The following is a 21,316-nucleotide window of genomic DNA, read 5'->3' as shown; positions in this document are numbered from 1 at the left end:
GGCTACCCATGGTGGGGTAACTCCCATCAAATCCCACACAGTGCATCCTTGGGAAAAAGGCGAGCAGGAGGCACCTGAAAACCTCCTCCTCCATGTTCCAGAGTTGTTGGGCGGCAAGGGCAAGAACATGAGAAGCCTAAAAAGAAAAATGCAGGGTGACAAAGAATGAAGACCCGCCCTGGTGAGTTTGGGTGTTAAGGGAGGAGGTGTGGCCCAGGGCACTTAGGTGCCTGCTCCTAGAAGAGCAGAAACTGCCTGGGGAGAGCCCAAAGAGCCAGGCAGGAGCCCAGGTGCAGGTTGCCATGGCAGCTAGCTAATGAGGAAATTAGCCTGCATCTGCACCTGGTCAGCTGGCCAGAAGGGGCAGGGCCCTGGGCCCATATAAACCCCAGGACAGGGACTAGGAGTCAGTTTTCTGCTGGTGGCCAAGGGAGAAGAAGCTCTCCTAGAGCAAGTGAAGGGAAGAGGCCTGAATAAGTTCTGCTCTGGGTAATGTAAAGGGGTTGAGCACACCTTATGTAGCTTGTGTTATGTTATAGTGCAGGGGCTTATGTTTTGTTTGCTGTTTTATAAGACCAGTGGTTTGGGTGAGGCTATTTGGGGAAGGAGGAGGCCTCATAGGGGGCCCACTGCAGTGTGGGGACCCCAGCACCAGAGAGGGTGCAGCATTTGGGGTGCACAAACCCCAGCGCCAGAGAGGGCGCAGTGAGAAGGGCTGCAGAGAGCCCAGCGCCAAGGGGTGCAGAGAGAGGGCTGCAGACAGCCCAGTGAGGACAAGGGGCTGAATTATAACGAGGCCTAGGCAAGATGACGCCAGTACCATCTGTGAAGTTTGGGGCACGGTAAAGGAGCGGTTGGAGCCATGTATATAGCCCATAAGGCTAGGGTGCCCCTGAAACACCCATTGTAAAATGAGACCCACAAGGGGTGTGGGAACCCACAGGGTTCAAACAGTCCATCAAACCATATCCAAGAGGACTTAAAGGCAGCCTCCCTATTTGATGGAAATATAAAAAGACGTGATGGGCGAGAACTGAGGGTGCCCAGCCGGCCAAATTGGCACAGTTGAGGGGCCTTAGGAGAACACAGCCACCCGTGAGGACCCCATCCCGTGACATTTAGGAACGATTAACCTCATCAAAAGAAGTTCAGACTGAGGTTTGGTAGTTGCTACTATCTTTATCATATCTAGTGTAACATACCATATAGGTACAGATATAGTTATAGATAGTAGCAACTACCAAACCTGTCTGAATGTTTTGGCAAGGCTGATTGTTCCTAAGATTTTATATACACACTATATGTATACAAGTGAGACTGACAGGTTGTTTCTAGAGAGAGAGGTGCAAATCTACTCTGCCTTTTGCCTGACTTCAGACTAACATAGATTAACAGAGAAAAGTAAGTAGCTATTTGTCATTAAAGTATACCTCCTGGAGTACAGACAAGGACAAGATAAAGCTCCTGCTGATTGATGTGACCATCCTGTTTGAGAAACAGTGGCAAGCTTTCTCCAAAGCCTGAGAGCAAAACCAGACCAAAATATGGGCCACTGGCTGATACCCTGAGGGAGAAGGGGTACAGTGTGATGGCACTGGTGCTTGGTTGTTGGGGCACTTGGAGCATAGGACCTAAGCAACAAAAGCATCCTGCAAGCCTGCATAACACCCTTCTGCTGCTCAAAACTGATGAGGCACCTCATGGTATCTGATACTATCAGATGGTTGAGAGACATCTACATCAATCACATCACCAACCAAATGCAGTTTACCCTTCTTCCTATTATAGCATGGCACTAGAACTTATTAACCCTGGTCAAATGTAGGCTGTATGACAAACTTAATGTTTTAGATTGCATCAACATATATCAACTATGTACCATACAACAACCATGCATGGGTGTCCTATATTTTTTTTTTCTTCCAACTGTACAAGTTCATTTCAATAACTTTAACTTCTAATATATATTAAGTGTGGGTATTGTCTATCCAGAACAGGGACAGAATGATATTTTTTTTTTTCAGAAACTCTCCATGAACTGTCACTTGCTTTCTGAGGAGAAAGCATCTTTGTTTTAGAGTAGAGGTTCACAAACTTTTTCTTTATTGCGTACCCCCTTCCAGATTTACCAGGTGTCCACATACCCCTACCAGCATGCATCTTATATTTTAATCCCTTAAATGCCAATTTTTATTATAATGAGAATTACATACTTTCTCCCATGTGCTCCCCAAAGATGTTGTGTACCCCAGGGGTATGTGGACCAGTTTGGGACACCCTGTTTTAGATGATTACTCCTGTCATGTCATATCCATTGGTTTATTCAAGGGACACGGGAATGAACATTTGAGAGAGAATGAGAATTCTTCAGAAAGGTAGAAGCTGGTACATTATAATTGTTGTATGTCAACTAGCTGTAGCAAAACCCCTCCAACTTGAACTCTCCTTCATCCAGGGTTAAAGTCAGTATGGTCTCGCAGGGTTTTAATTGTTATTCACACATAACAATTAGAATGTTCCAGCTGCTGCCCTTTTGAAACATCCCCCTTATGAAAAGGCTCCAAACATTCATTTGTCTGTACCCTTAATTTATGCAGATTGATTCTAGAAAGTCTACATACAATACACTAATTAGTAATGTAGACAAAAGCATTGGAGCTTTCCCCTTAATGTGTCTTGAAGCCTCCTAATGTGCTTTTTATCAGCAAGCATTACAAAATATCAATACTTTAAGTATTGAGTTAAATGAATGACATTAGGACAGATCCAAATTGGCTCCACAGGTGCCTGATGGGGACTTTGGCAGAATTTAGCTGCTTACATTCCAAAAAAGGATCCAGATTAGACCTACTCCACAAACCACAAAACTTAGTACACACCAAATTTCAGGTTGCACCTCCATTTTGAACTGCAAAGTTTCCTATACTTAGACTCACTTCTGTGCAAGGTTTGCTGAAGTCTGGATTTGTGCCGGAGAGACACCAAGAGAGCAACCTCTCAGAGACCACATTAGCAGTGGGTGTCTGCAAGAACAGAACCAAGCATGCCTTGCATACCTAAGTTTGCTAACATGTTCCAGAAGTTCACCCATGAGGGTGTTGTGGACACACACTCAGTGCCCATTCTCAGATGTGCTGGGAAATGAAGGCTCAAGAGCAGACGCTGGTCATGAGTCCAGGGAAGTCTCAGAGGCAAACTTCAAGCTCTGGAATATATCAGCAGATTTGGATGGGCTGGGTGTATGTGGTATGCTCCATGAGACCTGATACTGATAAGTTATAGACAGACCCTAAGGCCTCTGATAGTACTTATCCATTAGGTATGCTTGGAGCATGTCTAGCTAGCATCAAAAGCAAAAATGGTGCCCAAATGGGATTGTTTCAAAACAAGTGATGCCTTCCTTCTGCCCAAGGGACTAGTGATTAGAGCATTCACTCTGTGTTCTAGGCCCTCAGCCTGAAGCTGTTCAAACCTGCAGACACTGACATTGATCTGCATGCAGTCCCATAAGCAAAGGCTTAAACCCTGGGAAGAGATTTGATACAGTGAGAGAGATTAAATTTAAGTTATTAAAATCTATAGTAATCTACTAATTTTGATGCTGCTTTGGTTGCTTCAGTTGGATTGGAGAAATTCTATGCCCTGTGCTGTAGGTTCAAAATAAGAATTGAAAATAGAAAACATATGAAACTGATCATATAGATTTTGGGAGAAAAAAAAATCAGCACTACTGAAGAAAAAATATAAATTTAGAAATAACATTATTTGCCATTATTTATTAAATGGCATCAAAGATGAACTTGTTAGTTTGAAAACCATATTTGCTTTTAAGCAACATGGAAGCTGAAAATAAGATACTAGGGAGAAAAGACAGGTTCCTGTATTTTTTTTTTTTATTTATATAGAAAAATACCGTATTTACCTGAATACAAGACAACTTTGAATTTAAGACACCCCACAATAAACTGGATTCTATACATGAAAAATTATAAATTTTGTAATTGTCCATGTAAGTAATCTAGTTAGTGGAGGTTTACCTTAAATTCTGCACCCCTCCCACCCCCAGTGCTGTGGCAGGAAAAGCAGTGGTGGGAGGCAAGAGGCCAGACCCCTGACCCTTGCTTCTTTGCCCCATGCCCCTGCTCCTGCCTGCAGCCTGCTACCCACCTGCAGTCCCCCATGCCTGTCCCCCCTGTCTCCTGTGCCTATGCCTGACCCCTGTTGCCCCATGCCTGCACCCTCCACTCCCTCCCGATGCTCTGCACTCTTACCTTTTCCTGCAGGTTTGCTCTGGCTTTGGGACACTCAGCAGGCAGCAGCCTTGGCCCAGTCTCAGCCCAGGCCAACCAGGCAGAAGTGGGGATAGCTTCTGACTGGAGGGACTGGAGCTGGAGCAGAAGGGGACAACTGTGGGGAGGGGGGCAAAAACAGGCTTCAGGGGAGAGCAGGGAATGAGAGAGACAGGGGTGGAGGAGTAGGTACAGGTATGAGCCCCATGGGTTGGGGGGCAGGCCACAGGTGTCCCCCCACAGACCCCATGGGGTCCCCTATACCCCTTTCCCCACCAAATGAGTCATTCTGGCCTAGGGAAGGCAATGGCTCAGCTCTGGCTCCAGCCCTGAACCCAGGGTCAGAGCTGAAGCTGAGCTATCACCTGCCCTGGGCCAGTACTTGATTGTAAGACCAGGCTTACCCCTCCCCCCCCCCACTAAAAACCAGCAGTAGGGGAGCAAGCAGTAGGGAAAGGAGTTGGGGGGAGAGGGAAGGGGCAGCCTGACTCGGGGGGGGGGGGGGGGCCTTGACTCCCTGTACTTTTCCCCTCCTCCTGTGACCTCACACACACCACTTTCCCCTCTGGTGCTTGCCCCCCACAATGCCACAAGCCCCTACCTGTTCTTGACTTCCCCACCATTTGCTGTCCCCAGTGCCTGCCCCTGGGCCACTTTCCTCCCCACTGCCTTTCCCCCCAGGTGCCTGCCCCCCACCATAACTTGCTGCCCCTTGCTGCTACTTAAATTTTGTGGCAGCTCTGGCACTGGCTCTAGCTTGGGGCACAAAGCACATGGTTACTCCAGCCTTGGTGCTGGCCAGGCAGTAGCTGTGGCCCTGGTCCTAGCCCCAGCTAGGCAATGGTGGTGGCAGCAGTTTGAGCCTCAGCTCTGCCCAGGGCTTTGGCTCTGGCTCTGGGCCCAGATAAATCATGAAAGGAACCACAGCCTCAGTAGCCCTCTGCCTTAAGCCAATACTCAAAACCAAGTTGAATGGGGAGAAAAACCTTGTCTTGGATTCAAGTAAATATGGTATTTCCCTCTGGCTATATAAAGTAATTCATATAAAGGATATTTTTTTTTCAAGCTAGGTTGCAAAAAGATGTCAATTCCCTTACCATATGTTTCATTAAAGAAGAGGGACATACAGACGTTACTGTATTAAGGAAAACTTACTGAGGTATTAAAACACCAAAAAAATGAAAGAATTAAAATGTGGATTTCATGAATAACCTTACCTTTTATCCTTTAACATCACTTTACTAGCCCATCAGAAAACCATTGTGACTTTTAAATGTGTTATCTCTTCCATATTAGCAGTAACTATCACAGAATATCAACTCCCACAGTTTCTGTAAATAAAAATCTACAGACTTCCCACGTTCTAGAGAAACAGAAAATTAACCCAAAGATATACTGCTCCATTTCTACCTGTTCACCGCCAAAACCAATGACATCACTTCTTTTCCTTTCCGGGTATGCTTTCTGGGCATAAAACTATTTCAGAACCACCATTTCAGAAATGTGTTGTGTGAGCTAATGCAACTTTTCTATGCTCAAACTTTCCAACTATTCTTAACACCACAGCTACACTTCCTTTGTTCACTTCCTGAGCTAGCTTAAATATATCCTAAGCCTGCAATATATCCTAGCTTACTCATTCATACAAACCCAATGAAGTGTAAGTACAAGGTAAGTGGGGATAGAGAATGGAGTCTGACTTCTCAGATTTCTAAATTAGCAAACAAGCAGACAAATGGACTGCGTAGCACATTAAATAAACTTGTACTATACGAAATTAAATATTTTCCCTCTTAATTTTAATATTGATACAACTTTGAATCTATACTACTCTTAACATTTGCATTGGTTAATTTAATGGAGTAAGCAATTCAACTGTTTCAACTTAACTCTAACAAAGCTCTAGGATGAATTCCATCTGATCCTAATTCATTGGTGTTCATCCTTCCCAACAAGTGCTGAATCCTTTTTGGCAGTGACTTAAGTCCTCTCAGCTGTTCCATCCTGATACACATCTGCTCATGAGTGGTCACATGTAAGTGAGAAATAGCCAGAGCCACAAACAAATAGTATAAAGCCAGATGGTTTTCAGTTGCATTTTGGGCAAGATTTTGGCTTAACAAACTGTTCTCCCTTCACACACTTCCCATTTCTAGATTTTTATTTATTTATTTATTTTTTTATCGCCATTTTTTAAAATGGAATTAGTATCTGGCCACCAATATTTATTCTCTGACAAGTGCTGCAACTTGCTATAATTAATACTCTTTGCTATTTGTCAGTCACTGTTTCAATTTCACGTTATAAACTGGTTATATTTTCTGTAATTTAGAATGGACAAAGAGAAGGTCATTTTGTCATGAGCAAGAATTAAAATTGAAACTTTCCACACTGGGCTCCAAACTAAACTCTAAAATCATTCCTTCCTAATCTGTGCCTTGTTCCATACTTCTGATTTTGATCGATCTGACAACAAATTCTTTGATGTTTCCAGCAAACAACAATATATGTGTTCCAGAAAACAATGTGTTCTAGCCACAGTGGTAGATTAGTTTGTTACCTTGATATTTAATTGTCTATAATAGCATAATATTTTATCCAGTAATATTAGATATTTCTTTCTTTTCTAGAAGCAAAAAGATAATTCATTTTGTAAAAATGAATCCGCAAATTACTTGATTAGCTGAATAGATAGTGATGTGTTATTCTAATGAGAACTACCCCTTATTTTAAATCAGAACAACCATGTGTGGATTTGGAATTTTAGGATTTCCTTTCTATGTCTATGTGCAATAAACTCTCTGGACTAATTATCAACTAGGACTTCCATTTTTTTACTCTTGTGATGCAAATGAATAACAGGCCTGGAATCAAACAGCAAATTTTAGTTCTTTTCCGAAATATAATGATGAACAAATCATGACCACTTGAAGATTAAAGATGCCTTTAGATTCATTTTCCACTTCACGAGTGAGCAAACTGGTAGGCTGAGTATTTTGTCATTCAATTAGACCTTTTCCTGGTATTCTGATACAAGTACAACAACAGAAGTATGGAGAATCTGGTTTAGTCGGAGAAGTTACACTGGGGTTTGGTTTTTTTTAAGTACAAAACATAATTTGGGAAGTTCGTGGCAACAATCCTGAACAAATACTTTTGTCTTTTGGATGCTGACATAGATATTTCTCATGTTGAGTTAGGAAGAATTTGAGGGGTCAGTGATATCTGTGGAAATGAATGCAGGCCCTACACTTACATTCCATGATTTAGAAAAAAATAAACCTTTATATTATGAGTAAAATTCTTCTATGTTTATTCGTCCTGAATTCCCATTGACTTCATTGGGAGCTTGAGTGAGCCAGATGGGATCAGGCTTCACACTGTGACATCTCCCTCTAACTGTGTCATCAGTGGCTGCGTTTACATGTGCCCCTGATTGAGCAATTGTTACTGTGCAGTCACTTGCTACTTGCTAAAGCAAGTAGTAGTTATAACTGCGCAGTAACTGCCATTACTGCGCAGTTGCAGTGGTGCAAGGGTCGTTTTCAAACCTATTGCTCGGTAGCAGCGAGCTACTGCCCAGTAGCTTGATGCTACTGGGCAATAACATCAGCATCAAAGCTTGTGCCTGCCAACACTATGTTGCCGTAGTGACATAGCATCTCATGTAGACGTGCCCAGTGGGTACCAGGTGAAGTCTTCATTCTTTATCAACTTTAGAACTCTCTTCAACTCGTGTTGTCTGGCATATGACATCATCACTCCATATTTAATCTGTGCACTCACCTATGAGACTGTTGGATGATCATCTTTGCTGATAAAGTATCCAAAATTGGGAAACTCCATTTTTGAAAATGTTGTCCATCTAGCTTAACCACTACTTCTATATAATCTAGGTTCCTTCTTGCTGGTAATCACTACTTTTAATTCTAGCAAAAAAATCTTTGAAAATGGAAAAGTTTGGATACAATTTTCTAGATGGGAAGGTTCTGTCTCAAAAAGATGAAATTCTAATGAATGAAGGAATATTTTTCTACAGGTCTTTGTACTATGGCAGACCATTGTTACCATGGCAGATCACTTGATATAACTGACCCCTTCAAGTTCTTATCAGATATCAATAGTCAAAGACAGATTTCTTGCACTTAATCCAACTATAGTCTGTGGCAAATTTCAATAAATTAATTTGGATCAGGATTTCATTTCTGATTATTCAGGATTATATCAAGTGATAGGAGCTACAGAAAGGGATTGAATCTAGGAGGGAGTCATCATAAGTGATTATGGTGTAGAGCATAGCAAACTCAATTATTTATCAGAAATATTTGAAACTTCTTTTAAAGAGAAAGAAAGAAGACAAGGAATGTACTTCATAACTGACACAAAGGCAGGCACCTTAGCCAACTAGCTAAAGCTACGATAAGAAAACATTTTCCTTTTTTTCCCCAAGGCAAATATAAATGCGTATCTCACCCGCAGCGAATAGCCCAAGAAAGCAACACTGCACTTTGTAAAATTTAGGCCAGTGGAGCAGTGTTCCAAACACAATTTACTCTTAAAGCCTTGTTCCATTTGTAGAGAAATTAAATCTGTAAAATACTTTAGAGGCCTAATCACTAATCAGATTGCCAATTAACAAGCATCTTGCTCAGGCAACCAATTAAATCCCTGTTCATTATGTTTAAAATTATTCCCCACTAGGAGGGTATACTGTTTATATTTTTTTCTGCCAACAATATATGAAGAGATGATTCCATGTTGCATGTTTGTTATTAGAAGTCTGAGGATACCTGAGTGCATACAAGTGGAAAACTGGGAGAACAGGATTCATTTCCCAGTTTTGACATGGATTTGCTGCAAGATCTTGGACAATTCACTAATTAAAAGCATAAGCAAACACACATGGATGACGTATGTAGTAAGAGGAAGTTAGCCTTGTTATTCTGAAGTCAGAGAGAAGGCAGGTTAGAGAGGCACCTTATAGATTGACTCAGAATCATAGAGAAGTAGGGCTGGAAAGGACCTACATAGGATGATCCTGCCTCAGGCAGGGGGTTGGACTACATAACCTATCTAAACCATCTGATACAAATCCATGATCTAAACTCTTCATAAAACTACCAATCCTGATTCAACACACAACATTACACCCTCACCTGCCACAGGCAAGGCAGGGGAATCATGGCACCAACATCCTGCTAGCCACTCAAGAGAACCCAGGTAGAAGGATGTGGCCTCCCTCACCCTCTGCTACAGAGGAAGACAAAAAACCCCACAGTCCATACCAATCAGACCATGGGGTAAAATTATTTCCTGACCCAAGATGCATAAGCTTTCATGAGCACAAGCTCACTTCATTAAATGCTGAGAAGAGACATGCATGAAGTAGTCTATCAAATAGAGAGAGTAACCTGAATACAAAAAGACAGGAAGTAAAGGAAGGAGGAAAGAGAAAAACTGGGGGCAGTGCTAGGAGAGGCAAACATGTAAAAAAGCCCATAGGGACAAAGGTGTCACAACAGAATCCATAGTCCCTGTTCAGACCATACCAGGCACATCTACACATGCAATTAATGTACCTGAATTTTCTTTGCTCATTAAAGTACTCCCGGGAACACATCTGAATCTGTGCCTGTCAGGTGCAAATTTGCTCCTGATGGGAACAGTTCAGTCCAGAGCTGCTCTTGTCCACCTCTGCTCTGCTCTGCTCTGCCCCACTGCAGCAGCCCGAGGGAGCTCCCCCAGGTGCCAGTTTCAGGCTGGCAGAGGACACAGGGGCCAGTCCCAATCTCTGCAGGTTAGGGGGACTTGTCCTGGCTGCAGAGAAGCTGCCTCCTAGCCATATGGAGATCAGGACCCATCCCAATCTAGATTGTAGATTGGGTCCTGATCTCCATGTGGCTAGGAGGCAGCTGCCCTGAATCTGGGACAGCTCTCCCCACCCTGCAGAGATCAGGGCTAAGCCAGGCAGCAGTGCCTCCCTGCTGCCTTGGCTGACCAAGAGCAAATTGCTTCCAGTCAGGGTCTACGCATGCGCTCCAGCACATTAATTCATTAATTAATGCACCATTTTTCTAGTACCTGGTACAAGCAGCTGGTTCATTAGATTAATGTAATGAGTGGTAATTGACACACACATGTAGACAGTACAGCTTTCTACAGATCATCCTATCCAAACCATCTACAGACTAACCTAATGCACAGTAAAGCATCTTGTGTAGACATACCCACTGAACATAATCCAGTCTGTAAATGATTTCTTGTTCCAAAATTTTGCACTTAAGTTGGTTTTTAAAGTTTTATTTTTTTACAAACAGCTACTCCTGAGGTCAGTAATGGAGTGCCCAAAGAAGTTAAAGTGTTCTGCCACAGGCTTGTGTGTCTTTCTGGAACTGAAGTTAGATTGGTGTTCATTCTTTCTTACACAAAGAAAGGGATCACCCTGTTTGTCCAATATAGACAGCAGAGAACTGTAAGCAGGCGATGGCATATATGGTGTTGGTAGAGGTGAATGAACCTTGGATGTTATAATCTGTGTTATTTGGTCCAGTGATGATGTGGTCTGCATTTGATGAGGGGGCACAGCTGGCATCTGGGTCTGTTGCAAGGCTTGGTGCCTCAGTGAGAAAAGGAGTTTAGTTGCCTGTTGCTTAAATGTAGTGTCAAATACTGTTATCTTGTTTTGAGATTGAAGGCTTCTTCAATCAAATTTCAATCCATTCTCAAGTCACTGAATATAGCAAATTAATCTTATCCCAAATTAACTTTTTATCCTCATTACACAACCTGCTCAACCTGCTACTTAATATGAAGCAATCCTATACTTCCCTGATCAAATGTAGTTTCTAGTCCATCAATCATCTTACAGCATAATGAAGTGTAAATATTTTCTACTTCAATCCATCATGTAAACCATAATTGGAATTTCAAAAGAACAAATTCCAAAAGTGCCTTGCATCTAATCAGGACTATGGTGAATGATAAATTAGGGGCCTTCAGCAAATGTTCCTGTCAACTGTTCCTGGATGCCCATTCTGAACACCTGATAGGCAGGGATTCTGCCATTCTCTGTTTAAAAATGGCAAGTTCTCTGATAAAAACCCCAAATCCATGATTAAAATGAAAAGCCACTCATATGTCTCAATTGAACACAATGTTTTATTGACATATTTACAATTTTAAAGCAATTTGCAAGCCTACCAGTGCCTCAGTCACTATAATAAAATAAATTCTAAATACCTATAAATTTTGGTATTTGATTTTGGGTTCTCTATCATGGAAAAATCAGAGTTCCCCCTGCCCCCTTTGCTTACCAGGATGTAGGTCCAGGCCCCTCACTCCCAGGCCACAGCCCCCCAGCCCTGTGGGTGCCCCTCATTCCCCAACCACAGCCCTCTGGCCCTGTTGGTGCCCTCACTCCCCATCCACAACCCCCTGTCCCCCAGCCCTGCTGGAGGGTACCCCAGCTGTCATGGCAATGAATGGGGAGCAGAGTGTGGAGCCCAGCTCCTCCTCCCCCACAGGCGGCATAGCCACTGCGGAGCCAATGGGAGGGACAGGGGTGGACTGCCCACTGCAGGCTTAGGATCCCCTCCTTGCTACCATACCCCTGGGGCCTCTGTAGTCCAGCTGGCGGGACCCAGCATGGCAGGGTAGAGCAGGGCCATGTGGGGAAGCTCCTTGCTGCTGCAAGCCCCATGCTGCCATGATGAGGCACCTTCTGCCCACCCAGCAGCATCAAGGGGCACTCCCACTCCTGCCCCACACAGAAATCTGGGGGGCACGTGCCCCCTGCCCCCCTTGGGAGTGCACACAGTGTTGGGGAGCTAGCCCCTCTCCTTCACCCCCTGGATGAGCCACCTGTGGCCCCATCCTGCTCCCCACTGGGGCCCTACAGCTGCATATTCCGGGCCCGGGCCCCAAGCCCCATGCACCACCCAGCTGGGCATCAGCCCCAGCCCTGCCCAACTCACTCCCTCCCTCCCTCCCTCCCTCCCTCTCAATGGGGGCTTCAATCCCACCCCCCAAACAGACTTGCAGGAGCTGCTCTCCAGGCGGTCAGGTGGCCATGTGCATATACATGCACATGGTGCCCCCTGCCTGACCTCCCTTGTTCCATTTCCCCCAGCCCCTTGCAGGCTGGAACTCTGCCAGCAGAGAGCAGTTTGCAAAAGTGAAAAATTCATGCATTTCTCCATTAAAATGAGAAATCCACATTTTTTCTCAGTTAAAAGGGACAATCTAATTTTTTTGTTTTTCTGTGGGAAACAGAAAACCTAGATCCCTGTTGATAAATCTACACATTCTTTTTCATCCTAACAAAAAATGTGGTTTATTTGAAATTTTTAAGAAAAAGTAATACATGTTCCAGCATTACTTTACAGGATGATGTCTAGATTACTATATGGAACGAGTACTACAGTAAGTATATGATAGCAGAAGCTCTTTAATGATCCAAATAAAGAAAGTGAAAATAAGGACATACAACTAAGGATGAGAATAATGGAACAGCACAAGCATGTAGGAATAGAACCAGAAAAGCTAATGTGCAAAATGAGTTAAAAGTAACAAGGAACACCAAAGGCAACAAAAAAATAACTACATTAGGAGAGGAAGTCAAAGAAAAGTGTAAGTTCCTGATTTAATAGACAGGAAAGGGAACAAAAGATGATACAAAGAAGGGTGGAGCATTCCATGGGTTTTTGTTTCAGCCTTCAAAAAAAAAAAAAAAGAACAGAAAAGAAAAAAAGGTTAGTTGTGACAAGATACTAAACAAATTCATTTCAATAAGAAGAGAAGATCATGGTCAGAATAGGGAAAGAACAATGTAAAGAATATTCGGATAACGTGTATATATAATTCTTGTAGCTTTGCCTTGGAATGCCTAAGGAAAGAGAAGGAACAATCATTGAATGATCAGTCGTTCTCTTCAAGAATTCAAGGAGGACAAGGAAAACTTTAAAAAGGGTGTAAGGGCAAATATAGTAGCTAGCTTTATAAAAGTTTAAAAAGGAGAACCCAGGGAATTAGAGACCAGTCATCCATATATTTGTACATAGAAAAATTTGGGGTAAAGCAATCCATTGATAAGCACATAGAGGATAATAAGATGATAAAAACAGCCAGCATAGATTTGTCAAGAGCAAATCATATCAAATCAATCCAATTTCCTTCTCTGACAGGGTAACAGGCCCTGCAAATAGGGAAGAAGCAGTAGATGTGACACATCTTGACTTTGGTAAGGCTTTTGACACTGTCCAACATGACAGTCTCATAAGAAAATGAGAGAAATATGAGATACATAACATTGCCATAAGGTTGGGGAATGGCTGATTGAAAAACTGCACTCAAAGAGTAGTTATTAATGGTTTGCTGTCAAGCTGGAAGGGCGTTTCAAGTGATGTTCTGCAGGGACTTGCTGCAGGCGTGGTTCTAATCAATATTTTCTTTAATGATGTGGATGATAGAATAAAGAGTATGCTTATAAAATTTGTAGACAATACTTTGGAAGATACAAAGAGAATTCAAAATCATTTTGGTACATGGGGAAAATGTATATGTAACCCTCCTGCTGAGCACCTGGCAGCAGCAACAACAGCCTGGTTCAGTTTTGGGGTAATAAATATATTTCACCTTGGCTCAAGCTCCCACCCAGATCACCTGGGAAACACTAAATGAAACACTAGGGTGTCCAATAAATCCAACAACCCTTCCCTTGCAAGCAGTATGAACACAAACCCCTAATTTATTTCAAAAGCAAACACCAGAACACAACATACAGTCAAGAAAAACCAAAAAACACTGTCCTGATTCAAAGTATACCCCTGTATCACTCTTACCCCTATAGGGGAGCCTTCGATCCAGGCTTGGCAGTCTGAGAGTGGGGGAATCTCAACCCAAAAGGGGTTAGTCCCTGGGAATTTGGGTGCAACGTCTCCCTCACCATTGCAGTCTGATAGGGGTATCAGTTCCCTCTGTGTTACAAAGGGCCCTTCGATGAGTTGATGTAACTCAGCTGAGCTGCTGGGGACCACTGATCTCTGCTCCTGCCCTGGATTCCCATTGATGTGACTCCACCAAGCTTGCTGTGGCGTGCTGATCTCTGCTCCTGCCTGAGTGGCTGTGGGGGTAAGCCACCAGCTCCTGCCCTGGACTCCCAGTCCAAACCCAAATGGCTACCTGACTTGAAACCCAGACTCACTGTAACACCTAGTCTCTGGCTCCAGCAAGCGTTCCAGCGTTCCCGCTCCCCTCCTCAGAGGCGACCCACGGGAAAAACAAAGAGCCCTCTAGCCCAGGTGGCCTGGACCTTAAATAACTTTTCTGACAGGGTCCCATATCGAAGTTCCTGAATTTATTTTAAAACAGTGAAACATGTAGAGAGGTTTGCTATAGAATGCTTAGCAAAGACATAGGGAATCAAGAATATATATCTATACACACATATTCCTATGTTTTGAAATAATACACACAACTCTCTCTCCATATACATGTACATAGATTATGTTAAAGGTTGTTATAAAGCAGTCATTACTCAGTTCATTTTCCATGTCTACTAAGGATAGGGCAGAAGTAATCAGATATATTTGCAGCAAGAGTGGTTTAAGTATTAAGATATTAGGAAAACCTGTCTAACGTTTAGACTAGGAGTTATCAGCTGGGGGTACGTGTACCACCGGGAGTACATAGAAGGGGGATAAGGGGTACATGTGTGTGGGGACAGAGCCCTGCCACCCACCACCTTGCGCCACCTCCTCCCAGGAGCAGGGCCAGGGGGAGCGAGGGCAGCAGCTCAGCTGCACAGGTACCGCCCAACAGGCCAGAAGTGGCAGGGGGAAGCTCACACATGGTGGCTGCCATCGCGTGCAAACCGCTCCCTCTGCTCCATGTCCAGCTGCCGCCCCTCCCCCCCTGCTCCACCCAGAACACGGGTACCCAGAACAGGTACCCAGAACGGGTACACGGGTACCCAGAATGGATACACTCCTTAAAAAAGGTTGAAAACCCCTGGTTTAGACTATTAAACACTGGAACAAGCCACATAGGGCTGTTGCGGAATCTCCCTCACTGGAGATTTCTAAGAAGAGTTTAGACAAGCATCTGTTGAGGATGATATACATATACTTCCTCCAGTAGTATAGTGCATTGCTAGGACAGTTCGTCTCTACAGTGCAGAAAGTAACATGTACATAGCCAATGCAGCTTACTTTAACCCTGCTTACGGATTTGAATGGTGAGTAATCTAATGAACTATCATTCTTATTTATTTAGTTCAGAATCTGTCAGGATATCTAACATAACCCCACCATACACATGAACCTTTCAGCGTACCAATAATAGGTCCAGTCTGATATCCAAGTATTCAGTTATTCATTGGAAACAAAGATTTTCCAGTTCTGAAAAATAAAATTATTTAGGAACTTCATGCCTTGGTAAAGACACATCATAGCCTTACTCTCTGAGCAAATGACTTCTCTGCAAGATTTTTAATTCCTTCCTTTTCCTTAGAATGAAACTGTGTACATTTGTTTTTATGTAGAAGCATAAAACTGCTGTGATGGGGAAAAATATTTGATTTGTGTGTAGGGGGAAAGGGGAATGCATGGATAATATCGTATGTCCTTTATATGCACTCCTTAAGGAAGGATACTAATCCAGGCCAGAAATAAGTAGCACTGAACAAAATGTGAGCCCAATGTGATGGTACTCTGTAGCATTAGGGTGGCCATTCATCTAGTTTTATAGAGGACAGCCCGGTTTCTGCTACTCTGTCATCTGTCCTATTGATACAAAACCAGATCTCTTTATGTCCTCTATTTTCCTCCACAGACTTCCACCAGGCTGACATAAAGGCATCTGATTTTGTATCAATAGGACAGAGTAGCAGAAAACTGGGCTGTCCTCTATAAAACCGGATGAATGGCACCCTATGTAACATATATATGATATTTTCTGTGCAGGACATCGGGTGTTTTGAGATTCTTTGAACAACAAAAAAAAAGGTAATCTTTGTTTTGCAATTCCCACTTCTTTTACAGACATGTACTGAAGTCAAATGCTTATAAATAGAACAGGAATCAGAGATCAAATACCAGCAATTATTCACAATGAATAATTTGTCTGAGGTGGCAAGCATTTTCCTTTACAAATTATGTGTACAAATACTTACTGTTTTAAGGCTATTCTGCAATTAGTTAGTGGAAGTATATTTGAACCTGTGGGTGTTTGTTTGGGTTTCTTTTGTTTCTTTCTTTGGGTTTTTATTTTATTTTATTTTATTTTATTTTTTTTACTGGTGGGGGTTTTTTTGTTTTTGTTTTACATACCGGTCCTACCATAAGATTCGTCATCTGAGCCACAGGTATTGTTTATCTTTCTTGCTTAGATGACTTAGGTTTTATGGCTAGAAATGTCCCTCCCTGAGTTTGCAAACATCCTTTATTGTTCCTGTAACAGACTGCATGTTTCAAGGGGCTTGTGGTAGCCTTCATGCTTTAAGGGGCTGCAGCCAGTAAGCACCTGGTTGCTAGGAAGACTAGCCCAGCTACAGGCAGCAATGCCTGATTCCAGGCTGCCTAGGGAATGGGACCAGCTGAGGCAGATAACTAGCTGGCATCCAGGCAGCTAAAAGATTCCTAGGGAAGGGAGCTAGGGCCAGTCAGGGTGAGTCAGAGTCATGGGACAGAGAGAGACAGAGCTGGCAGCTGGAGACCTGCAAGTGAAAGCAGTGTTGAAAGGGAGAGAGCCAGTAGGTAAGCTCATGAAGAAGCCTGGGGGCCACACCACGAGTGCCTGTCTCCTAGAGGACTGCAAGTGCAGCAGCAAGACTGTAAATGAGCCCTTCCTGTGATTTAAAGATCAGAGAGACGAGGGAGAGAGCCTGCCAATGGCAGCAGAACCATGCCTGAGGACTCTTTGAGTCTGGGAGAAGGCGTCATGTGGGATAAGCATTTGGTTTATGGACTGAGTTGCTTACGCTGTTTCTTGCCTGGAGGGAGTTTGCCCTGGGGGAATAAAAACACTGGGAAAAGAGGGTAAACAAACTGGAAGGGCTGTGTGTTTCAGTGAGCGATTTCACCTGACCCACTACAGTTCCATCGGTGAGTTTGTAAATAATAAAAACAACATTTCAAAATGGCCATGATGCCACTAAATGGCAAGTACTTGGGGACTATGCCTGTTATTTTTTAAAAACACTTTTGGATTCCATATTCATTTTAGCAAATAGAGAAAAAAAAAAAAAGCTCACTCCAGTGTCCATGACTAAGCAAACCTGCATACCCCCACCTATGCCTGTTTTAATTTGTTAATAACTACATTAATAACCCTGATGTCATCTCCTTGAATGGCTGAGAAACTTAGATATTACAGTCATTGTTTTACTCTAATATTGTGAGTGGATCATTGTTTTGATGATTCTTTTATGTCTCTCACAGCTGTATAGTTATTTAAGGTGATAATTTGATAGTGGTTCAGCAAATATATGACATGTTTTGCTTGTGACCTCTAGTGGCAGGAGAAGAGCAGTACATGAACATGCCTGGAAATAAGTTGTAGTAGTAGTGTTGGAGTAATGCTGTAGTCATGACGGTCCAGGAAGTGGGTAAGAGGCAAGGATATTGGCCCAATTGAATATTTCCCAGTCAGAATTACAATAAAATGTAATCATGAATAGATTTTTACTATTCATTGCATTTACCCACAATATATTATATTAATTGTTGTTATTATTACTATTGTTGTTATTACTTGTCTACCACTGATAACGAAATTGTTCAAATAATCTAATAGATGTAGACATTTTTAGGGACTTGCAGTACACCTGATCTCCTGTGAGTGGCTAAGTATTTTGTAGTACATTCCTTTAAGTATTCCTTTGTTTTAAAATAATATACACACCACACATATATAGATACACCTGCACAAATTTCTCTCCTGTATGCATATACATAAGCATATACAACGTCTCTCTCATAATGCAAGTGTGTGTGTATTTTAAAAAGGAGAAGAGATATATGTAGCATATGTAGAAAAACATTTTATATATATAAAAATTAAATAAAGCTAGGAATATATATATATATATATACACACACACACACACACACACGTATATATGTATATATATATATATATATATATATATATATATATATATATATAAATATAAATGGAGGAATACATAGAGAGGGTTCCTATAAAATGTTAAGTAAAGACACAGCTGATCAAGTATGTGATATTCCTCTGTTTTGAAAGAACATGCACCCCCCCAACACACCTCCCTGACATGCATATATACATATACGTGTGCACACAACCCCATGTACATGGTAATTATGCTCCATATTTTACACACACACAGGCATATACACACATACACAGGCATGTATGTATGTATATATATATGCATGTACATTTTGGTATACGTATGTGCAGGGAACAATTTCTACATTGCTATGAAGCAAAGGGTAAGCACATTTGGAATGGAATTCCTTATTTAGAACTAAAAGGCTCATTTTTCTCTCAGATTGAAGAGCAAAAGGAAAGCTTGAATTTCTATCCATTGGATACTGGACACAGAGAATGAGCAGCAATGCTCCTGGGTTGGAAGAGAAGGAAAAGGTAGGAGCAGGAGTTAGAGTCACTATGAGATTAATATATAAATACAATTATTTGTTTAAACTAAGCATACTTAATTCTCCCATTTTTCAAGCAGTTTATGAAACACATTATAGTGACATTTATAGGCATGCAGCTCAACAGCAAGTGCAGAATTGGTCCCTATTTAATCTTCATAGCACAAAAGTAAAGTATGCAAAACTGCTGACAGTGGTTAAGATTTCACAGACTTAGTATGGTCTAAGTGTAATGTGTAACTTTGATCATGTTACACTTAGACCATACTAAAGCTGTGCAATGTTAAGCAGTGTTAAAGTAAGAATGTGACATGACCACTCCCACATTAAAGGTTAATGCCGTTCCTTGTCTGCACAGCCCTGACTTGCCATTAGAGGGCTGGCTTGTCATTAGGGGTATGGCTAGGAGGCGGGACACCTGTGCTCTATCCCTGCTTAGAAGTGGGGTGGAGGGAGTTGGGAGCAGTGCATCCTGGGAAGTTTGAAGACTGGAAATTGCTTATTTTATCTCCACAGAGAAGACTGAAGTTACTCTAACATGAGCTAGGTAGCATGGCCAGAGTTAACTTTTGGCTGAAGTGGCATAACTCTGAGATCCTCAGAGGGCACTTAGCACAAGTTAATGAGCTTTAATATGAGGATACTCATGTTTTAAGTGCCCTTAGTATGGCCTAAGTGTAATGTGTAATTTCACTCTAAGCCTCCTGGGATCCACAGCTGTGGGAGAGAAATATATTTTCTCAAGTAGCCATTCCTTTTATAGGAATGGGGTGTGGAAGTTGAGCCCTTGAGCTTCCACACCTGACCTAGATCCCTGGCTCATGCAACTGCCCCAGTTCCCTGGAATGGGACTGGCCACTGAGACTGCCACTCAGCCCTCAGACTGCAGGCATGCCTTGACAACAGACTCACTCTGCTCTGGCAAGCCTTGTGTTCACTGCTGTCTCTGGTTCTCCTGCCTCCTGACTTGGCTTTGGCTTTCTCTGACCCTGCTTTTGTATCTTCTCTGGAACTCTGTACCCAGCTCTCTGATGTTCTTGCCTTCTGACCTCAGCTTGTACCCCAGACTATCTGTCAGATCTCCCTGGCACTGAACCAGACCCTGATTTGACACCCTGGTAACTTGCATCCCCACCCACATGACCCCCAATTGCCCTTCAGGGGCCTATCCAGGCCACCTATGTCCCAGGCAGACCCTTGTAAGTGGAGTAACATACTCCACCTAAAAAATTAGCACATAGAATAGGGCCATTGGAATGACAAGAAGCTGCACTACAACTACAAACATGCACATTACTCCATGCTACTCCTAATGAAAAACAAGCTGAAGTACTTTTGTCACTAGAGCCCCAAACCACCAAAGTACTTATAAAGTGCTTATACTTTAAAAATTAAAATCACACTTATTTCAATGGAACGAAAGCAATGCTTTAAGTACATGGTTAACTGGATCAGGATGTAGATTTCCATTGCAAACTATTATATTGCATTGATAAGACTATTCTTTTTAAAACCTCCATATTTGTTTGTTTTCCCTAGCCTTTAAAAAAATATTGTGCCATATGACCTCTTTAGAAACATGTCTTCATACTGACCATTTATAATAAGAGACATTTAATATATCTCTGTTCTGGAAATTTAGGGAATACGCAATTAATTCTGAGGTCAACTAATGAAAGCTAATAAGAGGACTTCACCACAAAGGGCGATGAAGTACTGTTATGAGATGAAAATACGTCTACATCACATTCCATAAAAATTGAAGGGAGACTGTTTAATTTTTCAATCATTTTCATCATTTTATTTTTATTATTTTCTAGAATTACTGAAAAATAGTGCTGGAAGAGACCTTAGGAGGTCTTCTAATCCAACACCCTGCTCAGGGCAGGGTTATCTCTATGTAAACCAGCCCACAAAAATATTTGTCTAACCCTCACTTTACTTAAGAACTTTCAGTGACAGAGATTCCACAACCTCTTCAAATAATCAGTTCCAGACTTTTAAACCTTTAGCATTGCAAATTCCTTCCTAATATCTAACCTAAGTCTCCTTTGCTGCAATTTGAATCAGTTATTTCCTGCCTCCTGTGGACACACAGAACATCCCATTATCATCCTTTTTATAACAACAATTTTTACATTTGAAGACCAATCAAATAGCTCCTCAGTCTTCTCTTCCCCAGCCTAAATAATCCCAGTTCTCCTAATTTCTTCTAATCTCTCTTTATAAATCATGTTTCTTCATAGGTGGATCTAGGATTTTGAGAAGCTGGGTGTTTGACAATGACTGGTGCTGCAGGGATGGCTGCAAGCTCTTGCTTCCAGCCACCCCCAACCACTAGGGTGGGCAGACCACACTGCAGGAGCAGCCAGAACATTTTCAAAGTCCATA

General features: G+C 42.3%; 1 long non-coding RNA gene across 1 annotated transcript; it reads left to right on the top strand.

The window, feature by feature from the left end:
* The first annotated feature begins 426 nt into the window (after positions 1-426).
* On the top strand, positions 427-21,316 carry LOC132250183 (uncharacterized). Its single transcript, XR_009461817.1, has 3 exons — positions 427-489; positions 18,817-18,911; positions 21,172-21,316. It is a non-coding gene; the product is annotated as an uncharacterized LOC132250183 (long non-coding RNA).

Source organism: Alligator mississippiensis, chromosome 1, assembly GCF_030867095.1.
Source record: "Alligator mississippiensis isolate rAllMis1 chromosome 1, rAllMis1, whole genome shotgun sequence".
Classification (NCBI taxonomy): Eukaryota; Metazoa; Chordata; order Crocodylia; family Alligatoridae; genus Alligator; species Alligator mississippiensis.
The sequence above is the reverse complement of the archived record's forward strand: the minus strand, read 5'-3'. Positions and strand labels throughout refer to the sequence as shown.